Below are 24071 nucleotides of genomic sequence, written 5' to 3' on the forward strand. Positions count from 1 at the left end.
TGAATGTTTGAGAATTACTGTCATATTAATTAATCCTTATGTTGTGATTTGTGATTCTTTAATATATAGAGTTTGAAAATGGAAATTATTAGCTATGAAATAAATATAAATTTTAATTTTTAGCTTCTAAAATGAAATTCCTTTGTCAGGACTGTGGTAAATGCTTTCTGACAGGAGCATTTTTCTAGACCAGTTGGAACACTGTACTTTGGAGCTCCTAAGTAATTACCAACTTTTCTTTTATTACATGTTTGTTTTTATAGCTAATATTTCATTTTATTAATAGTACATTATGTATACAACTTACATTTCTATATATTTTTCCTTAAATATGAATGCCTTGAATAAAAAAAATTTGTTTTATTTTTCATTAAAGTATTTGTAGGTCAAACAATGCCTAGTACATATTAAGCATATAATTCTTACTAAGTAAATTAACTTCTTCTTTTTTAATATTTATTGATATTTTTGTTTATTTACATATCAACTGTTATTCCTCTTTCACGTTTACCCTCCACAAACCTCCTCTCATTCCCCTTCCCCCTTGCTTCTATGAAGCTGCTCCCCCACCCACGCCCCCACCTACCCACTCCTGCTTCCCTTTCCTGGCAGTCCCCTCTGCTGGGGCATCAAGCCTTCACAGGACCAAGGGCCTCCCCTCCCACTGATGCCAGATAAGGCCATTCTCTGCTACATATGTACCCGAGGCCATGGATGCCTCTATGTTTATTCTTTGGTATAAATTAACTTTTTCATCTATCATGAACTTTCTTTATAGATACTAAGGAGATAGTCAAGGCACCATAGTACATTAGTATTAGATTTATCTATATTATAAAAATAAATGTTTACATATATGTGATATGCATGTTATATATATTGCAGATGTTATAAAGTTCCATGAATTGTATTGAACTTTGTGTTTGTGTGTGTGTGTGTATGTGTGTGTGTGTCTGTGCATGTGTGAGCGTGAGTGCTCATGCGCTCTGATGCATGTACTTATGTGTACCACATAAACAACTGATAGTATCAGAAGTCTGAAGCAGTCTAAAATTCCTAGAACAGTAGTTACAGATGGTTGTGAGCCACCAGGTGGGTGCTAGGAAATGAACCAGGTCCTCTGGAAGAGCATACAGTGTTCTTAAGCACTGAGACATTGCTACAACCCCTGTAATTGGTTTTTAATATAAATTCCTGATAACTGAGAATAAACAAATTAGTAAGTTTGTCCTACATTGATGTAATCACATCTGTAAGAAATATTGCCTTTCATACTCATTTTACAATAGCAGTGTTTCATTATAAAACTCATAAACAATATTATCTAAATAAGAGAGTGTGGCTTTAAATATTTTTTGTTTACAATTCATGTTAGCTCTGTATAGATACAGGAAGAGGCACGTAGATTGAGAACTGTTATAAAATGAATTTCTTCTTTCTTACATACAATTTACTACCTTTTCATTATATCCCCAGTATTTTTATCACACATATGCTATGCTCTAAGCATTTTGGTGAGAGGTATTTCATGAATAAAATGTGCCAGTGTCAGTATAATTTGTAAGGAGGAGACCTCAGGCATACTTGAAATACAGAACATTTCTGGCACTTCACAGTTATAATAATTCATACTCCAGGGGGTCCTCTTTCATTTTGTATATTGGCAAGCTTGAAAACCAACACAGACAAGATGGGTATATTTTCTATGACCATGAGCCACATTTCTCAAAAAAAAATGTGATAAGGCTTCTTTTTACATATATGTGACATTTTCAAAAGATCAGATCAATGAATGTCTCCTCAAACACAAACTCTTTGCCCTTTGGTGATGTCATAACACTGCTGAAATGTTCTCATAATTCATAAATATAAATTTATATTATATTATTTACAGGGACCAAAAAAGTAAAATTCTATGGCTTACATTAGTCTAGACCTAATTTGGGGTCACTTCTTAAAACAACCATTTAGCTTTTTAAGATAAATCATCCATATAAAAAATGTGGAGATTTTTAATGTGAAAATATATAGCATAGTGACCCACTGCAATTCAATTCCACTACAGTTCAATGTTCATGAAGATAGAATAAATACCTAGACTATAAACATGTTCCTCATCCCATTCATCTTCCCATTTGTTTGACAGGATGATCCAAACCATTCACTCTTGCCCCACCAGTCCTTTGTAATCCCTAGAGTCTCAAGTCTCTCAAGGGTTAGGTTCTTCTCTCACTGAGGCTAGAATGGGCAGTCCTCTGCTATTAGGGGACTCAGACCAGTTCTTCTATGCTGCCTGGTTGTTAGCTCAGTTTCTGAGACACTCTGAGGGAGTCCAGGTTAGCTGAGACTGCTGGTCTTCCTATGGGTTCACCCTCCTCCTCAGCATCTTCAAACATTTCCCTAATTCAACCACAGGGGTCTCCAGCTTCTGTCCATTGGTTGGGTGTAGGTATCAGCATCTGTCTCAGTCAGCTTGTTGGGTCTCTTAGAGGACAGCCATGCTATGCTCCTGTATATAAGCACACCATAGCACCAGTAATAGTATCAGGTCTTAGAGCCTTCCCTTGAGCATGGATCCCAACTTGGGCCAGCCACTGAATCTACATTCCCTCAGTCTCTTTTCCATTTTTGTCCCTGTAGTTCTTTTAGACAGCAACAACTTTTGGTCAGAGTTTTTGACTATGAGATGGCAACCATATCCCTCCACTTGATGCTGGAGATAGACACTACAAGTTCCCTCTACCCACTCTAGGGTATTTTATCTAAGGTCCCTCCCTTTGAGTCCTGAGCATCTTTCACTTCCCAGGTCTCTGGAATATTCTAAAGGGTTCCCTCACCTCCTACCTCCTTAGGTTACCTATTTCCACACTTTCTGCTTGCCCTCAGGGCTTTACTCCTGTTCCCCCACCCATGCCTCATCACATTTCCCCTTTCTCCTCCCTGTTCCCTCTCCCACCCAGGTTTCTCCCGCCCTTTACCCTCCTGTTGCTTTCTTCTCCCTTCCAAGTGAGATTTAACATCCTTACTGCGGCTTTTTAACCTTCTGGAGTTCTATGGATTGTATTTTGAGTACTCTGTACGTTTTTTGTTTTTTGTTTTTTGGGTTTTTTGTTTGTTTGTTTGTTTTTTCTAGTACCCACTTATTAGGGAGTATATATCATGCATGTCCTTTTGGGTCTGAGTTACCTAATTCAGGATGATATTCCATCCATTTCCCTCAGATCTCATGTCATCCTCGTTCTTAATAGCTGAGTAGCATTCCATTGTATAAATGAAACACATTTTCTTTATTCATCCTTCTGTTCTGGGACATCTGATTTGTTTCCAGCTTCAGACTATCACAAATAAGGCTTCTATGAATATAGTGGAACACATGCTCCTGTAGCATAGTGGGGCATCTTTTGGGTATATGCGCAAGGGTAGTATAGCTGGATTTTCAGGTAGATCTATTTCCAATTTTCTGAGGAACCTTCAGATTGATTTCCAGAGTGCTTTACCAGTTTGCAATCCCACCAGCAATAGAAGAGTGCTCCTCATTCACCACATTCTTGCCAACATGTGCTGTCTGCTGAGTTTTTGATCTTAGCCAAAATCAAAATAATTGGTGTGAGGTGGAATTAAGCAAATGGTTGTCTTGATTTGCGTTTCTCTGATCACTAAGGACCTTGAACATTTCTTTAAGTGCTTCTCAACCATTTAAGATTCCTCTGTTGTAAATTCTCTGTTTATTCTATACCCCATTTTTTATTGGGTTGTTTAGCTTTTTGGAGGTTAGCTTCTTGAGTCCTTTATACATTTTAGAAATTAGACGTCTATTGGATGTGGGGTTAGTGAAGAGATTTTTTCCCAATCTTTAGGTTAACTATTTGTCCTATCGACTATGTTCTTTGCTTTTCACTTTCATGAGGTCTCATTTAACAATTCTTGGTCTTAGAGCCTAAGCCATTGGAGTTTTATTTAGGAAAATCGCCACTGTAATAATAAAAAAACAATGGAAAACTCAAATATTCATGAAAACTGAACAATTCTCTACTCAATAATAACTTGGTCAGGGAAGAAATAAAGAAATTAAAGACTTCCTAAAATGCAATGAAAATGATGACACAGTATAAACTCAAACTTATGGGACTCAACGAAAACAGTACTAAGAGGAAAATGCATAGCATTAAAGTGCCCTGGTAAAGAAACTGGAGATCCTACACTAGCAATCTAACAGCACACCTGAGAGCTCTAGAACAAAAAGAAGCAAACACACCCAAGAGGAGTAGATAAGAGGAAGTAGTCAAAATCAGGGCAGATATCAACCAAATAGAAAGAAAGAGAATGATATAAAGAATCAACAAAACCTATTTAGTTGTTTGAGAAAATCAACAAGATAGATAAATCCCTCTGTCCCACTAACTAGAGGGCTTAGAGACAGTATCCAAATTAACAAAATCAGAAATAGAAAGGGAGATATAACAACAGAAACCGAGGAAATGGAAAATATAGAAGAAATGGATGATTTTCTAGACAAATAAGAGATTCCAAAGTTAAACCAAGAGCAGGTAAACTATCTGAACAGGCCCATACCCCTAAGAAAATAGAAGCCATTAACCCCCCCCCCCAAAAAAATTCCAAGGCTAGATGAATTTAGTACATAATTCTACCAGATCTTCAAAGAAGGGCCAATACCAAAAACTCCTCAAACTATTCCATAACATATAAACAGAAGAAACACTACCTAATCCATTCTTTGAAGCCAAAATCACTCTGATATGTAAACCACACAGGACACAACAACAACAAAGAAAGAACTTCAGACCAATTTCATTTATGAATATCAATGTAAAAATATTCAATAAAATACTCATAAACTGAATCCAAGAACATGTCAAAACCATCATTCACCTCAATCAAGTAGGCTTCATCCCAGGGATGCATGAAAATCTATTAACAAAATCCACTATACAAACAAACGCAAAGAAAAAATCACATTATCAACACCTTAGATGCTAAAAAACCTTTGACAAAATACAATAGCCCATCATATTAAAATTATTGAAGAGATCAACAATTCAAGGCCCATACCTAAACATAATAAAAACAATATACAGCAAACCAACTAGCCAATATCAAATTAAATGGAGAGATACTTGAAGGAACCCCACTAAAAGGAACAGGGACAAGAGAAGGATGCCTACTCTCTCCCTATTTATTCAATATAGTACTCAAGTTTCTAGCCAGAAATACTGTATTTTTAAGTCATATTTCAAAGCTGACCCACCGTTACCAATAGTATGTGACTTTCTGAAGGATGCCTGCTATCATTAAAGTCATTGAAAACCCCCTAGTTGTAAACATCATCTTTAGCTACTTTCTATAGTCACTTATTTTAACACTGCCCCTGGTATTTGAATCTGATGAATGTTTGTTTGTTTAGTTTTTTTTGCTAGTGAATACTTTATTGCTTTATTTTTATTAGAAATATTCTTTTTTTAATAAGCTATAACTAAGAAAAATTTTATTGAGTATCTTCTTCACTTACATTGCCAATGGTAAAATCTTTCCCAATTTTCCCCCTCCCAAAAACCCCCCTCCCCAAAGATTCCCAACCCCTTCTCCTACCCCCAGCCTCCATGTATATGCCCCTCTACCCAACACACTCCCACCTCCCCCTCACAACCCCTTGTCCTTTTCCCTAGAATTCTGCACTGAAACCATCTGGTCCTGTGCTTTTTTTGGCTGGAAGATTTTCTATGACCCCTTCTATTTCTTTAGGGGTTATGGGACTGATTAGATGATCTATTTGGTCCTGATTTAATTTTGGTATTTGGTACCTGTCAAGGAAATTGTCCATTTCCTCCAGATTCTCCAGTTGTGTTGAGTATAGGCTTTTGTAGTAGGATCTGATGATTTTTTGGATTTCCTCAGTTTCTGTTGTTATATCTCCCTTTTCATTTCTAATTGTGTTAATTTGGATACTTTCTCTGTGCCCTTTGGTCAGTCTGGCTAAGGGTTTATCTATCTTGTTGATTTTCTCAAAGAACCAGTTCCTGGATTCATTGATTCTTTGAATGGTTCTCTTTGTTTCCACTTGATTGATTTCAGCCCTGAGTTTGATGATTTCCTGTCTTCTACTCCTCCTTGGGGAATTGGCTTCTTTTTGTTCCAGGGCTTTTAGGTGTGTTGTTCAGCTGGTAGTGTATGCTCTCTCCATTTTGTTTTGGGAGGCACTCAGGGCTATGAGTTTTCCTCTTAGCACTGCTCTCATTGTGTCCCAAAGATTTGGGTATGTTGCGCCTTCATTTTCATTAAATTCTAAAAAGTCTCTGATTTCTTTCTTTATTTCTTCCTTGGCCAAGGTGTCATTGAGTATTGTTCAGCATCCATGTGTATGTGGGCTTTCTGTTGTATTTGTTGGTATTGAAAACCACTCTTACACCATAGTGATCTGAAAGGAGGCATGGGATTAGTTCGATCTTGTATTTGTTGAGGTCTGTCTTGTGACCAATTATATGGTCGATTTTGGAGAAGGTACCATGAGGTGCTGAGAAAAAGGTATATTCTTTTGCTTTAGGGTGAAATGTTCTATAAATATCAGTCAAATCCAGTTGGTCCAAAGCTTCAATTAGTTTTACTGTGTCCCTGTTTAGTTTCTGTTTTCCTGATCGGTCTATTGAGGACAGTGGAGTGTTGAAGTCCCCCACAATTATTGTGTTAGGTGAAATGTGTGCTTTGAGCTTTAGTAAAGTTTCTTTTACGAATGAGGGTGCCCTTGCATTTGGAGCATAGATGTTCAGAATTGAAAGTTCTTCCTGGTGGATTTTTCCTTTGACCAAAAAGAAATGTCCCTCAGTGTCTCTTTTGATGACTTTAGGTTGAAAGTCAATTTTATCTGATATTAGAATGGCTACTCCAGCTCTTTTCCAGAGACCATTGGCTTGTAAAATTGTCTTCCAGCCTTTTACTCTAAGGTAGTTTTTGTCTTTGACATTTAGGTGTGTTTCCTGTATGCAGCAAAATGTAGGGTCCTGTTTCCTCATCCAGTCTGTTAGTCTATGTCTTTTTATTGGGGAATTGAGTCCATTGATGTTAAGAGATATTAAGGAATAGTGATTATTACTTCCTGTCATTTTTGATGTTATTTTTATATTTGAGTGGTTATCTTCTTTTGGGTTTGATAAAAGAAGGTAACTATCTTGCTTTTTCCAGGGTGTGGTTTTCCTCCTTGTATTGGAGTTTTCCTCCTATTATTCTTTGCAGAGGCACTGCAAGGGAAAAGGAAAAAATCCTGTCTCCGCATTTCCCTGAAAAGCACTTCCAGCTGCATGGGGGTTGACATTAAGAGACTGTCCTTAAATTAGTAAGGCAATTTATTTCCCCTCCCCTGAAAAAGATGTTGTTAATGTTTAAGGGGGTTGGACCTCTGTTTTCCCTCACTGGTGAAAGCCCTTCGTCCATTGGATGAATATACTTATATCCACTGAGTTGTTAAAAATTAATAATTAAGGGGGAATTTTCCCTTCCCCCCACAGCATTTAGCTGGCAACCCCCACTCTTCCCCTGGCATTATCTCTGGCCTATTCAAGCTGCGACATTCCTGGCCTACAGCCTCCACCCTTCCCCTGGCGTTATCTCTGACCCTTGTTCAGTTGGGAACTATACAGCCAATTTCACCTTAACTACCAGGGCCGCCGCAGTGCAGTTCCACCTGGAGACCAGCACAAAACTGCGTGACTAAAAGCAGGCAACCCACCGAGAAGAAAATCCAACGAATTCATGGCCATTTGGGGGGCAGGGTGGTTTTTCCAAAGACTATAAATATTGGCTAAATAATAGTAAAGTCAGGCTCTATGGGCAACTGTCCTCTTGACTCATTTCTCTTTCGCCCCCTTCCCATTACCCCCAGAATTCTCTTCCAGGTAATCCGGTTCGCATGTGGCCGCGGGCGGCTACAAGTCCAAAAGGACCCTTTCTCTCTCTCCTGCTTCCACTCTTCCCCTCTCCAAAGCAGAAGTCACCTACTCTCCCAGGGATTGGCTCCTTTATTCATTAGGGGATGGTTTACAAGAAGTCATCAGAGTATGTGACTCACTCTTCAGCAGCAGCCCCTCACAAGAAAGCAGGATTAACATCAAATACAAACAGCAACAGGCCCATCCACAACAGAATGTGACTTCTAGGATAAAACATCTATCTTTAATGCAAATGAATTGGATATGAATTTTGGTGATCTCTAAAATCCTAATTAGTGTTGTCTGTCATTGATTCTACAATCACTGAAACATCCATTTTAATATTTAGTTTTAAAGTGTGCCAGATGATCAGAGAACTCTATTATGTTTCTCCCCCATAGCCTTTATTTTCTAGGTCTGCAGATGTGATAGCAGCAATTCTTGCTAAATTGAACTATTTAAAACATTTACTGTTTACATATTGAAAGTAGAAAAAAGAAAGAAACATAATGAAGGATTACAAGTCTCCACAGAGATGAAGTAGCTAACCATACTCTTTTTCTTTTCTTTTCCTTTTTTTTTTTTTTCCTTGAGACAAGATCGTTGTATATACATAGGCCTGGCTGTCCTAGAACAGACTCTATGACTAGCAAAGCCTCTAAGCCACAGAGATCTATCTGTTCCTGCTCCCAAGTGCCCTACTCCATTTTCTAGACTGACCTTTGAACCAAGGCTTAAATTCTATTACCTAGTAGTGTTGTGAGGTACACACAGCTTCAGCATCTTATTGATGGGAGTTTTACCACTTCTAGAAAGCTATACAATATAATTTGGGAGCATTTTTAGCTGAGTGATGTTTAAACTGACTCCTCTAGGAATTTTCCAGGTCTGTTTTTTTGTTTGTTTGTTTGCTTGCTTTGTTCTGTCTGGTTTGATTCAGAACAACCTTTAATTTTCTACAAAATAGCATATGAAAAATAGATACACCCCTTTACCTTCCAAATCCAATTTTGCCCATTCCTTGTATTAGTGACCATGTAGTATATTTTTAAATCTCTTAATCAGTTTATTTGACCTAAGCCACTTCATTTACATTTCACAGATGTGATTGTAGCATCTAAATACAATGTTTATATATAACATCTTTACTATAACATAAAAACATCATATGTATGTATAAACAAACAAAAATAGAGCTGTGCTATGGCTCCCACAAAACATCAGTAACAAGGTATGAAAGCTTCTAGCCATTTTGAAGTACAAAAATTCAATTAAAACACAGCCAGATCTCCATGGACAACGAGTTTACACATGACACACAGACACCAACATAGCCATACATACATGTATATAAAATATTCATATAAACAGATATTGCTCCATTATCCATTTTAGCCTTAAAGATATTTTATTTCTAAGAAAAGGAGTGGAAAAAATTAAGTGAACAATGCAGTCAGCCCAGGAGATTTTACATCAAAAAAATAGATATAAACAAAATTTTTTTTCAAGTAGAAAGCAAACTACAGGTGTCATTCATGAAAGAGTGAATTTGTTTATTTTAAGTCTATGGTTTCAAGCTTCAGTCCAAGTGGAAATAATAATAGCAAATTAAACACTATACAATTATAACATGCCTATATTTTCAAAAGTAAAATGAAGTAACTATCTCTAGAACCAATGGATTTTTTTTTAAAAAAGGAGTTAACACTTCTTAAGAATAAACAAAATCTCCAACTTCTTCACAGTCCAAAAGACAAAAAGAAAACATTAAATATTCAAGATGAGGTTAAAAAACAGGTATAAAAATAAAATAGAGGTTTTATATATGAATAACATATTTATTCTAGTAAAGAAAAAAATTATTGGTGAAATGGATTTTTTCCCAAGAAAAGCAATTGACAAAAATTACTAAGAAAGGTAAAACATTCAGTAATGCAGGGTGCATAGTTTAAGAACATTATATGCTTGTGCTAAAACATTTCCATAGATCCTCATAATATGCACTATTAATATATGCAATTCAAAAAGCAAAGTAAGGAAAACAAAGGGTTTAAAATATTTTATTTGATATTCATACATGCATGTGGATTTTTATTTATTTTGGTATTTTCATTCATGAGTAATGTGTTTAGATCAATTCTGTCTCCTCTCCCCAATTCTTATTATGTTCTGTTTCAACTCCCTCTCAAGTTTAGAACTTCTTCTATAACCATTATTGTAACAAAATAAAAAAATAGTTAAATATGAGTCATAAGGAAATAAGTTTTAGTCCCCATATTTTAAAATTAATTAAAGACTATTTGTTAACTATTAGAAACAAAAATAATTTCAGGGTGATGTAAGTTTTCACAAAATGAAAAACTTGAGCTTTTCAATTTATGCCATGGAGCTAAAAAAAAATCTCAATATCAAAATCTTTAAAAGTGACAGTAAAATAAACTGGCTGAGTCATATACAAATATAAACTGAGTCTTATACAAATATGTAACTTTAAAGTACTAATAGCAATGTCAATCCATCACAAGATTGTAATTACCATGACTAAACCCAATTAATTTCAAATATGTAAATTAGTTTCAAGATTCCTATCAATGTATGAACTGGATAACAGGAGACCTGATAAATTTCAAAATGCTTCTTTAATATTAATATTATAAAACTCTATCTGAATGTACTTGCTTAACATTAAAACTATATCCATAAACAACATTTCTATAATTCTATTTAAGGATTAGAGCCATCATCATAATTATCATCATTACATCTTCATATTCTAATTACCCTGATGATCATTATATACTTATAAGATAGGTGTATACATCATTTAGTGTGTACAGTATCTATGCAATAGAATATTGTAGTATGCCTCATAAATTTCTATGTTTATATAAATTGAAAAATAAAAATGTATAGAAAAATAGAGGCACATTTAAACACTTGTGTTACTTGATATTTTTATTTGTACTATGTGATGTGCATATGTGTGTGTACATGCTTTGTGTACATATGAATGGCACATATCAACTTCATGTTCTCTATCATATCATCATCTTATTTTTGAGATGGGTTCACTCACTGATCTTGGAGCTCATCACTTAATCTACACTGGTTAGTCTGAAAGCCTTCAAGGCTCTCTTGTCTCCCCCACTATGTTTTGCTCTGGGAATGTCATTAAACATTTGCACCAAGCTTTGCCCAGTTTTCACATGGGTGCTCTGTATATGAACTATCTTTATTTGTAAACATCAAACATTTTATCTGTTGAGCTATCTTCTTGTCCACAAGAAATATGTTCAGACTAACCTAGATAACAGTGCATAGGAGACTAGAAAACAAGTTGGGTTTTGCTTACACTTTGATTCCTGGTGCCTAATAAAGTGGCAATTTTAAGTAGTATTTCTAGACACATTTGCATTTTATCTCATAAATTACAACCCAATTGAAGTTTCCTTTCCATGCTCCCCTCTCAGGTCTCTTACCCTCACTGCCATCCATTCCTCCTCCATTTCCCTTGAGAAAATGTCAGACCTTCCAGGGATATCAACCAAATATGGAATATCCAGTTACAATATGACTAGGCACATCCTCTCATATTAAGGCTGGATGAGGCAAGCCAGTAGGAAGAAAAGCATTCAAAAGGTAGACAAAGAGTCAGAGACAGCTCTCATTACCACTATTAGTTCCAAAAGAAGTCCCAAAAGAAGACCAAGATATAAACCATAGTGTGCATGCAGAGGGCTTAGGGCAGACCCTTGCAGGCACCCTGGTTGGTAGTTCAGTCTCTGTAAGCCTCTATGGGCCCAGGATAGATGATTTTGTGGGTTTTCATTTGGTGTCCTTGACCCATTTGGCTCCTATAGTCTTCCTTCCCCTTTTCTCAAAGGTTCCCTAAGTTTTGTCTAACATTTAGTTGATCTCGCTTGCTTTGTAGTCTCCTCATGCTATTACCTTCAAAATGATGTCTTCCAATATTTCCCTTTACTCTTAACATTTAATTAATGGGTGACCTCATCCAGCACAATCTACTTGAAGATCTATATACTGATTATTTCTCATTGTCTCAAGCATTACATATACTCTATAACCCAATATTTACAAAATATGTGTAAGATATGCTTTCAAGACTCTTCCATTCTTAGGAACTGGTACAATTTTCATATGTATGCCAAACTTACCAACTTTATGCAACATTGATTGGCAAATATTATTGCCATTAATAGCCAAATTTGGGTGACCCTGACCACTTTGATATTAGTGCTATTTAAGTATTTACCATATTGCACAAGCTACCTACTCCTCACTTTTTGGACAAGTATCAAATTAGCATTATCGTTAGTACTCTATTGTCTCTTCCATTTAATGGTCAGACAATTCTAATGTTATTAATGAATTATTTATAATATAATACATATTCAAAGCATTTTGAACATATTCATTCCCATTCCTCTCCCTAATTTCTCAAACATTTACTTGCTACCTCATTATACCACTGCTACCAACTTTTTGTTCTTTTTTTATAATTAAGTCAAATTTGTGTTGCCCTTAGGCTTGTGTATGTGATGCTACCTATTAAAGAATATGAAACCTACCAAAGATCATTTCCTTAAAAAACTGATTCACCCAGAAGCAATTGACTATAAGTGGGTCTTCTTCTTAGGGTAGGAACTCATAAGGCCTTTCCTTTAACATGGTAGAATGTGTACTAGATCTTATGGGGGTTACCATAGCTGCTGTGAGTTCATGAATAGGGTAACCCTGTCATGTACAAAACACAGTTGTGATTTGGTTCTTCTCAACCTGATTCTTACAACCTATCTTCTGCCACTTCTTCAATGTTTCCTAAGTACTTGGTAGGAATGAATGGGACACAGATATCCTTTATGTGGCTGAGCACCCCACAGACACATTCTTTGCACTTAGACCAGTTGGGAATTTCTGGGTTAACTATCATCTACTTCACAAAGAAATTTCTATGATGGGGTCTGAGAGATGAACTAATTTAGAGGTAGGGAAATTTCCATGTAGAAGACATTTGATACTATTTCAATTTAAAATAATAATAGCAGTAGGCTCACTCCTGGAACCTATGAGCTCTGCAACTATAAGTTCCTGGACAGAATTAACTGAGGACAAAAAATTCAAGTACCAGGCATGAATTTCCTCCTGTAGTATTGGACTTACATCTAAATAAAAAAGGAATTGTGCTACCATTGAACCTAAGGCCTTTCCATAGTTTGGTTCTCTGTTTCTGTGGTACCACCATGACCAAAAGCAAATTAAAGTTGAAAGGGTGTGTTTTAGAGTACATAATGTACTCTGTCATCCAGGGAAGCCAGGGCAAAAACTAAAGGCAGGGACTTTGGGGAAAGGAGTACAGGTTTGGAGAAGAAACTATGGAGGAATGGTCCTTAGCAATATTACTTATACAACTCAGAACCACCTTCTCAGGAACAGTAGCTGTATAGTAGGCCAGGACATCATCTATCAATTAGCAATCAAGAAAATGACCCCACAGTTATGCATGTCAGATGGGGACAATTTCTATACCAAGATTCCCATGTCAAAGGTGATTCTAATTTTGACAAGTTGACAAAACCTAACCAGCAAATATCTATTTTGTCAAGATATTTGTTGCAGCTTGAAGGGTTAACAGATGGGTAAAGTGGGTAAGACTATTGATTTTTTTCTACCCCACCAGTTTGAACAGCACTTTCTGGCACTATAAAAACAAGACATTAGGGGGAAATAATCTGGTCACTACTATTTTGCATATTCTATGTTCTGTGACCAAAGTATGTAGTGTTTTTAGCAAAATGGTCTTATTGAGTTACAGTGGGAATCCAAGAGCAATGATAATATACTGCACTGTTTTGAGGGCTTCTGGGATACCTTGTCAATGAATCAAAGAAAAGTATCTTGCAGAGCCAGGAGCCATCTAGGAGAAGCTAATAATTATAAGATGATCTTCCTGAGAAGGTTCTACTTTGGATTTAACAATCTATGATGGATTTGCTCCTGTGGGCAAGGCCCAGGTAAATTTCATTTTAGGAAAGATGCTTGCTATTAATATTCTTTATCTGTTGTTATTAAATATATATAATTACTAGGTATGAGCCCAAACTTTTGCACAGATATCTGCAGAACAATAAAGATGTTCTCCCTGTAGTGATGCTATATAGAAAAATAGATGACTTCTTAATTCCTAATGATGATCCTATGATCATTCCTAAACGTAAATTAGTAATTATTAAGCTCTTTTATAATAGGACTGCTATTAAATCTTTTCTGAAGTCAAAACTGCAATGAGAACTCTGATAGTCTTCAAGTGTCATGAATTAATTGCTTCTGAGATACCAAGCAGGGATCTACTACACAGAGCACATTGCAAGAGGCTGTAAAGCCATTAACCAAAGGTCATAAAAAGGAGGGAGAGGCCCCTGGTCTGAAGCGGGAGAGTGTTGATTGGGGAACAGGGGAGGCAAGAGGGCTTATGGGACTTTCCGGGAGGGGGGAACCAGGAAAGGGGAAATCATTTGAAACATAAAGAAAGAATATACCTAATTTAAAAAGTAAAGATCTAGTTTCTGCCTCTGTATTTGTAAGGCTCTGGCAGGGCCCCTCTGGAGACAGCCATGGCATGTTCCTTTTGGTACACGCTTCTTGCCATAGTGTCGGGGTTTGATGACTGTTTATAGGATGAATCCCCAGGTAGGGCAGTCACTGGGTGACCTTTACTTCAGACTCTGCTCCACATACTGCATCCCTTATTGCTCCTGTGAGGATTTTGTTCCCTTTCTCAGAGGAACCATAGCACCCTCACTTAAGTCCTCCTTCTTCTTGAGCTTCCTGTGCTGGGTGAATTGTAACTTGTTTATTTTGAGCTTTTGGACTAGCATCCGCTTATTAGTGAGTGCATACCATGTGTATTCTTTTGTGACTGGGTTAACTTCCTCAGGATGACACTTTCTAGGTGCATCAATTTGCTTAAGGATTTCATGAATTCATTGTTTTTAATAGCTGAATAGTACTCCATTGTGTATATATACCACAGTTTCTGTATCCATTCCTCTGTTGAGGGACATCTGGGTTCTTTCGAGCTTCTGGCTATTATAAATAAGGCAGCTATGAACATAGTGGAGCATGTGTCCTTATATGTAGGAGCACCTTCTGGGTATATACCCAGGAGTGGTATAGCTGGGTCCACAGGTATTCTATGTCTAATTTTCTGAGGAATTGCCAAACTGATTTCCAGAGTGGTTTTACCAGCTTGCAATCCCACCAACAATGGAGAAGTGTTCCTCTTTCCCCACATCCTCTCCAGCATCTGCTGTCCCCTGAGTTTTTCATCTTAGCCATTCTGACTAGTGTAAGGTGGAATCTCAGTGTTGTTTTGATTTGCATTTCCCTGATAACTAAGGATGTTGAGCATTTCTTTAGGTGCTTTAGAGTCATTTGAGTTTCCTCAGTTGAGCATTCCCTGTTTAGCTCTGTACCCCATTTTTTAATAGGGTATTTGATTCTCTGGAGACTAACTTCTTGAGTTCTTTGTATATGTTGGATAGAGGCAGAAACTAGCATCCAACTATTGGACTGGGCTTGGGGTCCCCAACAGAGGATCTGGAGGGTGGTCTGGAGGAGCTGAAGGGGTTTATAGCTCCATGGGAAGAGCAATGACTTTGGACACCGAGACACCCCAAGACTCCCAGGGACTGAAGCATCAACCAAGGGGTACACATGGTTCCAGCCAAAAATGTGGCAGAGGAATGCCTTGTTGGGCATCAGTGGGAGGAGTGGTCTTTGGTCAGGAGAAGGCTCAATAGAGGCCCCAACAAAGGGAAATGGAGTGGGTGGTGGTGGTAGGGAGGTGGGAGTGTGTTGGGTAGAGGGGCATATACAAGGAGGCAAGGGGTGGGAGGAGGGGTAAGGAATCATTGGGGAGGGGGCTTTTGGGAAGGGGGAAATTGGGAAAGGTTTAACACTGGCAATGTAAATGAAGAAGATACTCAATAAAAAAAATCAGTTAAAAAAAGAAAAAAAAAAGTAAAGATTTTTTTAAATTAAAAATAAGAACTAATGATTTACTGTAGGTACAAAGGCAAAAAGATTCATTTATACAAAACTTCACTAAGTACTTAGTAAGAAATGATATGGTTTTTAACTCTGCATGAACCTGTAGAAATTCGTGACAAATGATGAATGCTTAGCAAGATAATTACTCATACTTGATATGCATATAAACATTTTCTATTGTAAATTTCTTACTCAATTTATTATGAACTTCTAATGAACATTTGTAAAAAAAAAAATAAAGGGAAAAGAAAAATGGGGGAAGGGTGTTTGGAAAAAATCATGTTATCTATTCTCCTCAAAAAAGGAACCAAAGACTTTTGGAGTAAAGTATTGGGAACAAGAGCATTGTTACATAAGAGCAGTTAGGAGAGAACAAGATTAGAAAGAGAATGCAGGTATTGTTTTCCCTTTTCTACAAAGGACCTAAGGATCCATACTTTGTTTTCCTCCCTCTTGGGCATCATTTGATATGTTAATTGTGTCTTGCGTATCCCAAGCTTCTGGGCTAATATCCATTTATCAGCAAGTGCATACAATGAATGTTCATTTGTGAATGGGTTACCTCACTAAGGATGACATTCTCTATTTCAATCCATTGGTCAAAAAATTTAATGAATTCATTGTTTTTGCTAGCTGAATATTAGTACTCCATTGTCTATAGATACCACATTTTTCTGTATCCATTCCTCCATTTACAGACATCTGGGTTCTTTGCAGGTTCTGGCTATTATAAATAGCGCTACTATGAACATACTGGAGCATATGTCCTTATTACATGCTAGGGAATCTTCTGGGTATATGCCCAGGAGTGGTATAGCAGGGTCCTCCTGTAGTATTATGCCAAGTTTTCTGAGGAACTGCAAAACTGATTTCCCGAGTGGTTTTACCAGCTTGCAATCCCACCAGGAGTAGAGGAGTGCTCCTCTTTCTCCACAACCTCTCCAGCACATGATATCTCCTGAGTGTTTTATCTTAGCCACCTTAGAAATTATAAGGTAACATAAAAATTTGAGAGAGCAATATTCATAATGCAGAGGGAAATAGCAAAAAAGGAGAAGCTACAGAAAGAGCAGAAGGAACCATTAGTCATTAGGGAAATGCAAATCAAAACAACCCTGAGATTTCACCTTACACCAGTCAGAATGGCTAAGATTAAAAATTCAGGAGACAGCAGGTGTTGGCGAGGGTGTGGAGAAAGAGGAACACTCCTCCACTGCTGGTGGGGTTGCAAATTGGTACAACCACTCTGGAAATCAGTCTGGCGGTGCCTCCGAAAACTGGGCACCTCACTTCCAGAAGATCCTGCTATGCCACTCCTGGGCATATACCCAGAGGATTCCCCACCATGTAATAAGGATACATGCTCTACTAAGTTCATAGCAGCCCTATTTATAATTGCCAGATGCTGGAAAGAACCCAGGTATCCCTCAACAGAAGAGTGGATGCAAAAAATGTGGTATATCTACACAATGGAGTACTATTCAGCCATTAGAAACAATGAATTCATGAAATTCTTAGGCAAATGGATGGAGCTAGAGAACATCATACTAAGTGAGGTAACCCAGACTCAAAAGGTGAATCATGGTATGCACTCACTAATAAGTGGATATTAACCTAGAAAACTGGAATACCCAAAACATAACCCACACATCAAATGAGGTACAAGAAGAAAAGAGGAGTGGCCCCTTGTTCTGGAAAGACTCAGTGAAGCAGTATTCTGCAAAACCAGAACGGGGAAGTGGGAAGGGGTGGGTGGGAGGACAGGGGAAGAGAAAGGGGCTTATGGGACTTTCGGGGAGTGGGGGGCTAGAAAAGGGGAAATCATTTGAAATGTAAATAAAAAATTATATTGAATAAAAATAAAAAAAAAAAGAAGGAACCTGGAGGCTTCTGCTTACCATAGGACAGAACAGGTCTTTCTTTAAGCCAGGCTTAGTCTTACTAAAGAGAGCAAAGCTGTCTTCTTACAGACATGGGTTTAATTCATTTAGTAATAAAAGTGTAGAAGCCTTTTCATTCTCTATGTAATAAAGACTGGAGCTCATTTTTTTCATCCAGAATGAGTGAGTTCTCTCTGCATTGACACTTAGTTATTTGTGCCATATACATATGTGAGTATGTATATGTGTAAGTATGTAACTATAACATGTATGTAGACTGGGCTCAACTAGTTCAAATAGAGATTTATGAATATGTGTGTATGGATCTGTATATGAATTTATTTAAGTTTAACACATATTTGCTTGTGCAAAAGTTTTTTCCTTCTGTGAACATGATTCTTTTCTCCTGGTTCAATAGAAGTTTATTGCTCCAAACTTCCTGTAGCCTGACAAGGGAGAATCATTTTGACAAGATGCAAAAGACTCAAGCAATCAACCCTTTACTATATACCCTAATGTTTTACGATGAGGTATCAACTGCTAGAAATTGAAGATTTTGGCCCAAAAGGAACTCAGGCAGGTCAGCTACAGCAGCAAAGTGACTTAGACTTAAGATATGTGAACAAATTATAATTAAACAGCAACCGTCAAGGTAATTCACTATATAAACAACCCACAAGATCATCTCATTAGATGCTACTAAAAAAGCATTCGATAAGATCCAACACCCCTTAAGATAAAAGTCTTGGAAAGATCATGAATTCAAGGCCCATACTTAAACATAGTAAAGGCAATGTACAGCACACCAGTAGCCAACATCACACTAAATGGAGAGAAACTTGAAACAATGGCACTAAAATCAGGGACTAGACAAGGCTGCCCTCTCTCTATATATCTATTAAATATAATACTTGAAGTTTTAGCTAGAGCAATTAAACAACAAAAGGAGGTCAAACAGATACAAATTGGAAAGGAAGAAGCCAAAATATCACAATTTGCAGATAATATACTAGTATACTTAAGTACTCCAAAAACTCCACCACAGTACTCCTAAACCTGATAAAAAACTTCAGAAAAGTGGCTGGATATAAAATTAACTAAAACAAATCAGTGGGCTTCCTCTCCTCAAAGGATAAAGAGACTGAGAAGGAAATTATGAAAATGACAACCTTCACAACAGACACAAACATAAAATACCTTGCTGTGACTCTTACTAAGCAAGTGAAAGATCTGTATGACAAGTCTCTGCAGAAAGAAATTTAAGAAGACCTCAGAAGATGAAAAGACCTTCCATGCTCATGGATACATAAGATAAATATAGTAAAAATGGCCATCTTGCCAAAAGCAATCTACAGATTCAATGTAATCCCCATCAAAATTCCAACTCAATTCTTCATTGAGTCAGAAAGAGCAATTTCCAAATTCATTTGGAATAACAATAAACACAGGATAGCAAAAATGATTCTCAACAATAAAAGAAATTCTGGCAGAATCACCATCCCTGACCTCAAGCTATAATGCAGAGCAATTGTGTTAAAACATCATACTAAGTGAGGTAACCCAGACTCAAAAGATGAATCATGGTATGCACTCACTAATAAGAAGATATTAACCTAGAAAACTGGAATACCCAAAACATAATCCACACATCAAATGAGGTACACGAAGAACAGAGGAGTGGCCCCTTGTTCTGGAAAGACTCAGGGAAGCAGTATAGAGCAAAATCAGAACAGGGAAGTGAGAAGGGTTGGGTGAGAAAACAGGGGGAGGGAAGGGGACTGATGGGACTTTCACGGAGTGGGGGTCCAGAAAAGGGGAAATCATTTGAAATGTAAATAAATATATCAATAAATTAAAAAAAACTGCATGGTATTGGTACAGTGACAGGCAGGTAGATCAATGGAATAGAATTGAAGACTCAGAAATGAACTCACATACCTATGGTCACTTGATATTTGTGAAAGGAATTAAGCCATCCAGTGTAAAAAAGACAGCATTTTCAACAAATGACTCTAGTTCAGCTGTTGATCAGCATGTAGAATAATGCAAATCTATCCACTCTTATCTCTTTGTACAAAGCTCAAGCCCAAGTGGATCAAGGACCTCCACATAAAACCAGATGCACTAAAACTAATAGAAGAGAAAGTGGTGAAGAACCTCAAACACATGGGCACAGGGTAAATTTTCCCGAACAGAACACCCATAACTTATGCTCTAAGATCAAGAATAGACACATGGGACCACATAAAATTGCACAGCTTCTGTAAGGCAAAGGACACTGTCAATAGGGCAAAATGGCAACCAATAGATTGGGAAAATATCTTTACCAATCCTATATGTGATAGAGGGCTAATATCCAATATATTCAAAGAATTGAAGAAGTTAGACTCCAGAGAACCAAATAACCCTTTTAAAAAATGGGGTACAGAGCCAAACAAAGAATTCTCATCTGAGGAATACCAAATGGCTGTGAAGCACCTAAAGAAATGTTCAACATCCTTAATCATCAGGGAAATGAAAATCAGCACAAACCTGAGATTTCACCTCACACCAGTCTGAATGGCTAAAATCAAAAACTCAGGTAACAGCAGATTCTGGCAAGGATGTGGAGAAAGAGGAACAGTCCTCCATTGCTGGTGGGATTGCAAGCTGGTACAATCACTCGGGAAATCAGTTGGCGGTTGCTCAGAAAGTTGGACTTAGTACTACCTGTGGACCCAGCTATCTCACTGCTGGGCATATACCCAGAAGATCCTCCAACATGCAATAAGAACACATGCTCCACTATTTCATAGCAGCCTTATTTATAATAGCCAGATGCTGGAAAGAACCCAGAAGTCCCTCCATAGAAAAATAGATACAGAAAATGTGGTACATTTACAGAATGGAATACTACTCAGATATTAAAAACAATGAATTCAGGAACTTCACATGCAAATGGATAGAACTAGAAAATATCATCTTGAATAAGTTAAACCAATCATAAAATAACACACATGGTATGCACTCACTAAGAATTGGATATTAGCCCAGAATCTCAGAATACCCAAGATACAATTAACAGACCCCATGAAGCTCAAGGAGAAGGAAGACCAATCTATGGATACTTTGGTTTGTCTTAGAAGGGGGATCAAGTATTATATTGAATAGATAGGGAGACAGTGGGCAGCCTTGTCTGGTCCCCGATGTTAGTGGGATTTCTTCACTATTTTCTCCATTTAGTTTGATGTTGGCTAATGGTTTGCTGTATATTGCTTTCACTGTGTTTAGGTATGGACCTTGAATTCCTGACCTCTCCAAAGACATGAAGGGATGCTGAATTTTTTTAAATGCCTTTTCAGCATCTAATGAAAGGATCATGTGTTTTTTTTTTCTCCTTGAGTTTGTTTATGTATTAGATTACATTGATGGATTTCCATATATTGAACCAACATTGCATCCCTGGGATGAAACCTACCTGATTGTGGTGAAATATCGTTTTGATATATTCTTGTATTTGGTTGGTAAGAATTATTATTGAGTATTTTTGCATCAATGTTCCTAAGGGAAATTGGTCTGAGACTGAAGGAAAGGCCACCGAGATATTGTCCTATCTGGGGATTCATCCTATAAACAGTCACCAAATCCAGACACTATTATGGATGCCAAGAAGTGCTGGCAGAAAAAGGAGCCAGTTATAGCTGTCTCCTGAGGGGCCCTGCGATAGCCTTACAGATACAGAAGCAGATGCTAGCAGCCAATCATTGGACTGAGCCCAGGGTCCCCAATGGAGGAGTTGGAGGGAAGACTGGAGGAGCTGAAGGGATTTGTAGCCCCATGGGAAGAACGATAATATTCGCCAACAAACCTCCCCAGGGCTCCCAGTGACTAAGCCATCAACCACGTGGTACACATGATTCCAGCCAGAATTGTGGTGGAGGAATGCCTTGTAGGACATCAGTGAAAGGTGAGGTCCTTGGTCCTATGAAGGCTCCATAGTTGCCCCCAGGGCGAGAAAATTGAGGGTGTTGGGTGGGAGTGGGTTGGGCAGAGGGGTATCTTCTTAGAGAAGAGGAAGAAACCAGCAAAGGGTCTAACATTTGAAATGTAAATAAAGAATATATTCAATTAAAAAGAAGAAAAAGAAGAGGATTCAAAACACCCATGGGAAGATATACAGAAACAAAGTGTGGAGCAGAAACTGAAGGAAAGGCCATTAATAATCTGCCCCACCTGGGGATCCATCCCATAAAGTTACCAAACCAAGACACTTTTGTAGATGCTAACAAGTGCTTGCTGACAAGAGACTCATGAAGCTGTCTCCTGAGAGGTTCTGCCAGTGCCTGAAAAATACAGAGGTAGATGCTCATAGCCAACCAATGGACTTAGCTCAGGGTCCCCAATGGAGGATCTAAAGAAAGGACCCAAGAAGCTGAAGGGGTTTGCAGCCCCATAGGATGAACAACAATATGAAACAACCTGTGCCCCCAGAGTTCCCACCAACCAAAGAGTACACATAGATGGACCCATTGCTCTAGCCGCACATGTAGCAGAGGATGTCCTTATTGGAATTCAATGAGAGGAGTGGCCTTTGGTCCTGTGAAGGCTCATTGCTCCAGTGTAGGGGAATGCTAGGACAGGGAAGATGGAATGGGTGAGTTGGTAAGTGGAGTGATGGGGAATGAATAGGGGTTTTCAGAGGGAAAAGGGGGAAATAAGATTTTAAATGTAACTAAAGGAAATATCTAATAAAATACATAAATACATACATACATACATACATACATACATACATCCTAAATATGTCATCGCAACCAACACTCTTCCCATTCAGCTTACCTTTAAGAGGGAACCAAGAGAGAACAACTGGGTATGGCCATCAGCACTATAGCTATAATTGTTATTCTTATTTGGAAACCCATGTCTTCTAGAAGGAACATCATAATATATTTGGGATATATAGATATAGATACAGATACAGATACAGATACAGATACGGATACAGATATAGATATGTATGATATATATAAATTGTATGTTTCCATACAGCTTTCAGAAACAACACTAGTGTTAGTCATCAAAATTATCACAATTAAATTATATTCAGGGATAATGAAAACATGAAAAGTGAAGGTAAAGGGATAGAACTAGAAAACATTGTACTGAGTTAGATAACCTAGACACAGGGATATTTCATTGTTCATAAATTCACAATGTGAATCTTAGTATCAAACTTTAGATTTCTGTGTTTAATTTCTAGTCCCTGCATAATATTATTAAAAGCCAAATATCAATTTTTTCCTTATTAAATTATCTAGTAAATTACCTTGGTAGAGAAACATCTGCATTGTCTTTTTCAATATGGTATGTTTTTCATATAAAATAGTCATAATCTGGTTTTTAACATATGACATACATGTTCTAGCTCAGAGTGTTAACACTTACTGATCTTTTCTCACCAGGAATCTAGATCTAAACATCTCCTCCTCCAAAATCTAACATTATTAATAACCCTGGCCATGTCATATCCATTTTCTCTGCAATCTGCCAGGTCTACTCCAGGTTCCACATTCTAGGCCAAGCCTAGTCCGACTACTCCTACCTTCATTGCAGTTAAACATTAGGCTTTTTGGACCTTACCTGAAACCACCCATAGATGCCTTCTGCTCTGCCTCCTCATACCAATTGTTACACAGATTGTTAAGATACAATCCTAAACTTCATCAAAGAGTTCAAGGAGTTTAAAGAAGATACAATGAAACATCTTCTCAGTGAAATCAAAGGGGGAAAATGACTCTAAGGAGAACAAATGCCTGAGTGTTACCTAAGGAAATGCAAGCATAAGGTTGACAGATATGCCAAAAACAATCCAGGACTTGAAACTTAAACAAACAGAAATAATCCCCACTAAAGAGGAGTCAAACTAAAATAAAGACGGAAGTGAAAAACCCAACAGCCCAGCTAAACTCAAAGGAAAGCCTTGAAAATAGAATGAATCAAGCTGAAAACAGAATATAAGGTGTGAAGACAAAATCAAGAATCTAGAAAAATCTCAAATACATGTGGGAGAGAGCTAGCCTCCCAGGAGTGCAGACTGCGAGAGCAGGTAAGACCACCATTGCTGTTTATAGGGACCTCCTGGAACCCTCAGGACACAAAAAGCTAGGAAGAGCGTGGAACAGGAGCCTTCCAGTTTCTATCTGAG

Source organism: Apodemus sylvaticus, chromosome X, assembly GCF_947179515.1.
Source record: "Apodemus sylvaticus chromosome X, mApoSyl1.1, whole genome shotgun sequence".
In the NCBI taxonomy this organism is placed as follows: domain Eukaryota; kingdom Metazoa; phylum Chordata; class Mammalia; order Rodentia; family Muridae; genus Apodemus; species Apodemus sylvaticus.